Below are 6,360 nucleotides of genomic sequence, written 5' to 3' on the forward strand. Positions count from 1 at the left end.
GCCTTAGCCACTTGAGCCACAGGCGCCGAGCCGAGTAGTTCAAGTCTTATTTTGATTTTCCACAAATTATGCTAGGGACCTAAGGTAGGGGAAATGTATATAACCTTTACATTATGTATATAACCATGTATATACATGTATATAACCAACATGTATATACATTATACATGTATATAACCTTTACATCCCTGAAGCCAGATGACAGTGACATTGTGCAGGCATTGTGGATTATGTCTCCTCTATTTATTCAGCTCTGAACCAAACTCCCTCTGGACTTCCCCACTCACATCCCACCACCCCACCCAACTAAAAAAGTAAGATGGAGGAATTTACATCAGAGAAACAAACAAAAAGGCCTCTTAGTCATTCAATTCATGGTAACCCAAGTCAGGCATTAAATGTAGGCATATACTCTCTGGCAGATGTCACTCTCTTTTGTGGTTTTATTTTTCTTTCTAAGCCTGAAGAGTTGGCTACTCCAAGGAGTTGAGGAGAGTTGGAAGGTGGAAGAGGAGACTGGACTTTGTTTCTTTCCCAAGGAAACAATAAGAGAGGCCAGAGACTGTAGCAGGGAAAGGCAGATTGCACACATGAAAGACAGCAGTCTGTGCCTCCGCTCAATTTGGGAAGACTCTAGATGAGTCTGCAGTGGGTAGTGAAATCCACAGCCAAACCTTGGCCTACTTGAGTTTGTCGCTATTAGCTAATCAAGCATATCAGTTACCAGGCCAAAAAAAGCCTCCAACCCTTCTATCCCAACCCCTGACAAAGACCCAAATGCCTAAGACCTGTGGTGGGTAGTAGCGGTGCTCTCCAGATCAACTGTAGCCCATTGTACTTACCTAGTACACTACCACGTTTACTTTTTCTCAAGTTCATACACAGTGAGAGAAGAAAGGAGGCAAACTACTTTTCAAGTTATTTTTTGGTAAAATAATACATCCAGTTCTTTTTATAAACATGATCTTTAATGAGATCTGTAAAAACACACCCTTCAACAGAAAGCAAGCCCATGATTAGAACTTCTTCCAGGTTCCTTTTGCTGTTCTTGGCCCCATAAACTTGTAAAGTTGGAAAGTATAGTCAGAACTTAATTGCTGATCAAGGTAAATGTCAACCGTGCTGAGATAGGACTGAAATTTTTCAATGTACATGTGCATTTTGTCCCTGCGTATTTTCTAAACCAAATTTCAGGATTCTTAGTTTGACAAAAATATATTTTTATTTGTAAGAAGACTTAAAAGATTTTTTTAAAAGAAAACATATTATCTCCTTAATGGACTGACCCTCCACTCTTCACCCTCAAGAAAAAAATGCATGAATATTGTCATTTGGACCATCCTAGAAAATAGGAGACATTAAAATATCCTAACCCCAGGAAACTGGTACTCTCATGGCACATCGGATACTCTGTAAATACACTGTTACCGTTGGGGGGACAAGGATTTCCAGTCTTTCTGGCCCCTCAAAATTATCATCAGGCTGAGTAACTCTAGAGGAGATGGCCTAGGTGAACTTGACTGCTTATATGGTTTGAGAAAAGGCAATCTCTTTTCTCAAGTCTCTTTAATTGAGACATAAGACAACTGTATTCCCAAGAACAATGAGAAAACAATGCTGATTTCTATTTAGTCTAGACCAGTGGTTCTCAACCTTCCTAATGCCACCACCCTTTAACACAGTTCCTGTGGGTCATGACCCCGTGGTTGAGAACCGCTGGTCTAGACAGAGATTTAACCCTATGTTCTCAATTTCTAGGACATTCTCTGGTACATAAAAGGTACCCCATTATTGTTGATCAAATCCCATTATTGTTGAACAAACGGTTAAAATATGCATTGCTATTTCCTGACCAATAAAAATTAAAATGCTTTTGCCCCAAAGACAATAATTTCCACTTTTTTCCAGAACTATAGGTGAGTTGTAGCTTATTATACCTAAAGGAGTAGAATTTGAGTATTCAGAGAGGAAAAGAGTGGGAGGAAAACAAAAAAAAAGATGCTAGAGACAAAAACAAATTATCACGTAGGAAGCCAAAGGGGACTGGAGCTTGGCAGAGCAGGAGTAAAGTTAAGAGTGCTCCCAGGTCAAGATAGGAATCACAGCAGCACAGTGGAATCCTGTACAGACCGTAGAACACAGCATACATCCTTAGGCAGGTGAATCCATGACTTGTTAGAGGGCCCAAACAGGCCCTCACTATGTGTCTTTGAACACTCTGGCCCCATTAAAGAGGTCAAAGACCCACAGTGGAGAGAAGGGATTGCTAAGGACATCTCATAAACCCAGTTGTGTCTTATATATTTTCTAGTTAAAAAATAGTACAGAAAAAAAGTCTAAGTTTTGAGTTTTCAGGTTACATAGATTTCAGATCCACTGTGTCTAGAGTTCATCCACTGGGTCCATATTAGTTTGTATTCCTTGAACGCACATGAGCTGTCTAGAGGGATATGGTTCATGGCATCCTGAATGAGAAGACACCAGCAGAGCTTTCAATATATGCTACTGATGTTGCTAAAGATGACGCTCCGAATCCAAACACTTGATTATTGGCAGGGGCTGCTGTGGGGGCCAGGTCAGCCTGTGTGACTGTTCATGTGCATCCCTTTCCTGGCCATGGACACAGACACAGCACTGCAGTCAGGACAGCAAACCAAAAGGGGCAGGCAAGATGCAGCTTCACCCCAGTTTGTGCAGAGAATGCTGCAGGCTCAGACCAGGTGCAGAGCCAGACCTGTCTAACAACAGAGGACCTGACAGATTAGGAGATGGGGTTAATAGAACTCTGGTGGTTAAACATGGGAAAGGATAAGTTTAGGCCCAATGAAGGGCAAGGGGAACATTCAAAGTCTAGTGTCAGAAGAGGAGAGATGTGGGGAGTCCCCAGCAAAAGAAATAGAGAAGGAGAAAACTAAGAGCCAGACCAAGGGGACTTCAGGGAAAAGACATTCTGTAGTGTTGGGAAATTTTAAAATATTCACACCTGAGAGTTTTCACTTTTAAGAAGTCATTCCATTAGATTGTCCTATGGGCTTACAGGCCCACTAAAGTTTTAAGTCCTATATTAAAGTTAGTATAAATAAATATATAAAATTTCAGTAAATCACCTCTTAAAAAAATTATTATTGATAAAGAAACGGATGTTAAATTCCTATAGAGCAGGAGCCTCGGCACCTTCTTAGCACACAGCAGGCGCTGCAAATCTGGCCATGGAAGATAAGTGGACGAAAGCTACAAGATCCCTGTGAGAATGTGTTCATTGTAATTGAACTGTAAAGCACAAAACACTCACTGAACAGTTGCTCCTTATACCCCCACTGTCTATAAAGATCAATCAATTATCGAAACATCTGATTTTATACAAATACATCACAACCTTTTCTTAAAAGTCTGTATTTCTAAGACTGTAGGAAGAAAATGCTCCCTAAACAGTACACATGTGCCCACCGTGGACTGTTTCTGTATAACACAGCACGTCTTTAGTCTGTGCAAACCCCTCCTTCAAACAGCCTGCCCCTGACTTCTCCATCTCCAAAGCCAAAGGGCTCTACAACCCATGCCTGGAGCTGGGCAGCATCAGGTGTGTTATACCTGGAGTTTATACTTGAATCAACCAATCTGTGTTTCCTGAGAAAGGGTGAACGGTGTGGCTGCATTGACACCAGGAAGGAACTTGACAGAATGGGGACAAGGACCCTGACATCACACAACTCCAGGGGCACTATCTGCCTTGGGGGTGGGATGTTTACAAAGAAATATGCCACATGCCCCTGCCTGGAACCATGGCCTGAGACTGGATGCCCTGGACTGTATGGCAGGTGCTGGAGTTTCCAGAATGAAAATTTCTAAGTCAGCAGGCGGGGATGGCGGCACTGACTGAAGTACTGCTGCTCTGGCTGCGTGCAGCCGGCGCTGAGCGCCACTGGCAGGGACTTCACAGCCCCAGCCTCCTGTGGCCCGCTTCGGCTGGCTGGAATGCTGTCCCGTGGCAGCAGGTGGCCCACTTCACTTTCCAGCCGGACCTGGAGCCCCAGCACTACGGGCAAACTTAGAAAATGAATCTTTTCTAGTCGGTGACCAGTGCCTTGGACAATTCATTGGCTAAAGATCCACTGCATTGCCAAAGATCCATTTGGCAAAGATGCTAACTTCAGCAGAGTCTTCAGATGCACTGTCGGCTTGCGAGACAAGGACGGCAAAGACAGAGTTTTTAATACTCCACTGTGTGAGCAAGGAATTGTATTTGGAATTGGAATTGCTGTCACTGGTGCTACAGCCACCGCAGAAATCCAGTTTGCAGATGACATTTTCCCTGCGTCTGATCAGATTGTTAATTTAGCTGCCAAGTATCACTACCACTCTGGGGACCTTTTTAACTGTGGAAGCCTCACCACCTGGTCCCCGTGGGGCTGTGTTGACCACAAAGGTCTCCATCATTCTCAGAGTCCAGAAGCGTTTTTCACCCATTGCCCGGGAATCAAGGTGGTTATATCCAGAAGCCCTTTCCAGGCCCAGGTACTTCTTCTGTCATGCAGAGAGCATAAAAATCCTTGTATATTTTTTTGAACCTAAAATACCTTATAAAGCAGCAGTGGAACAGGTCCCAGTAGAACCGTACTACACTGTCCCTGGTGGAAGTCATACAGGAAGGGAGTGATGTCACCCTAGTTGCCTGGAGCCCTCAGGTTCATGGGATCTGGGAGGTGACTTCCATGCCAAAAGAAAATCTCCGAATGTCTTGTGAAATCATTGACCTGAGGACCATACCACCCTGGGATGTGGGTACCGTTTGTAAGTCTGTGATCAAAACAGGATGTCTGTTCATAGTCCCGAGGCCCCCTTGACCCGGCGCTTTGCCTGGGAGATCAGCGCCACAGTTCAGGAGGCTGCTTCTTGAACCTAGAGGCTCCTATATCAAGAGTATGTGAATATGGCACACCATTTCCTCACATTTTTGAGCCATTCCACATCCCTGACAAGTGGAAGTGCTATGATGCCCTTCAAAAAATAATCAACTATTGACCACATAGACAAGCTGGAAGATTGTGGCTAGATATGAAAATGTTTTTCTGAATTTTTTTTACATATCCTCAGATTGATCTCTTCTCAAAAATAGTTTTTAATGAAATGAAGTATGATGGATATTGGTTGAAAAGTTATGAATTAGTTATTGTATTGTAACACACATGAACTGGTGATTTTCACTGAGTGTTTCATATTAACTTTTTAAAACATTCCCCATGGTGGTCTTATAAAGTCTGTTTAATTTCATGTCTGCAAATACCGATTTGGGGTAATATCAATAAAGCAAAATCAGATTATCTTCTAAAAAAACAAAAAAGAAAAAGAAAGAAAATTTCTAAGTCTTCTGAGCTCCAAACTTTCAAAACAAAAAAATGTTTTTTATTTAAATAACTTTATTGACATATAACTTACATATCATAGAATGTACTTATTTTAAAACTATAAAAATAACAGGAGCCAGTAATTATGGGAAAATGTCATCAAAATATGGAAATAGCAAAATTTTTTAAGTTAAAAATTTCTGATGCCTAGGTAGCACCTGTGGCTCAAGGCATAGGGCACTGGCCCCATATGCTGGGAGTGGCAGGTTCAAACCTGGCCCTGGCTATAAACTGCAAAAAAAAAAAAAAAAATTCTGATGCATGACTTCAGAGTGGTCTTCAAGACAATAAAGTAACTAAACAAGCAAACCTTTATTTTTCATTGCTACAGAGGACCATGCAATAAAGATTAGAAATACAGAAGAATAGATTCCTGCCTTGGGAACATAACCAATTAAATGACTTTTTTTTTGAGATAGTCTCAAGCTGTCACCCCGGTAGAATGCCATGGCATCGCAGCTCACAGCAACCTCAAACTCTTGGGCTTAAGTGATTCTCTTGCCTCAGCCTCCCAAGTGCTGGTAATATAGGTGCCTGCCACCACGTCCAGCTATTTTTTTTTTTTTTTTTTGGTTGTAGTTGTCATTATTGCTTGGCAGATCTGAGCCAGGTTCAAACCCATCATCTCCAGTGTACATGGCTGGTGCCCTAGCCACTGAGCTACAGGCACTGGGCCTTAAATGAATATTTTTAAAAATAGGTTCTAATATGTTTTTTCTACAGATAAAAAGTGTAGCTTTTGAAGTCTAAAACATCTGGCCCCACCAGTTCCTAGCTGGAAGCTCTATATTCTCATCTGAAAAACGAAAAAAGAAACAAAAACTACAACAGAAGCCCTTAACACAAGTAAAGCCCTTAACCAGTATATATTATGGTAAGCATTCAATAGCTGCTACATACTATTAGTAGATACGTAAGTTCTAAAATGCTTTTTAAAAAACTAGGTCAGATATAT

The 6,360-nt window shown here is 41.7% G+C and overlaps 1 pseudogene; it reads left to right on the forward strand.

Annotated features, from left to right (window-relative positions):
• Positions 1–3,988: 3,988 nt before the first annotated feature.
• LOC100961052 lies at positions 3,989–5,088 on the forward strand (annotated as a pseudogene).
• The last annotated feature ends 1,272 nt before the right edge of the window (positions 5,089–6,360 follow it).

This window comes from Otolemur garnettii, unplaced genomic scaffold (assembly GCF_000181295.1).
Source record: "Otolemur garnettii isolate 467f Iridium unplaced genomic scaffold, OtoGar3 scaffold00006, whole genome shotgun sequence".
NCBI classification, from domain to species: Eukaryota; Metazoa; Chordata; class Mammalia; order Primates; family Galagidae; genus Otolemur; species Otolemur garnettii.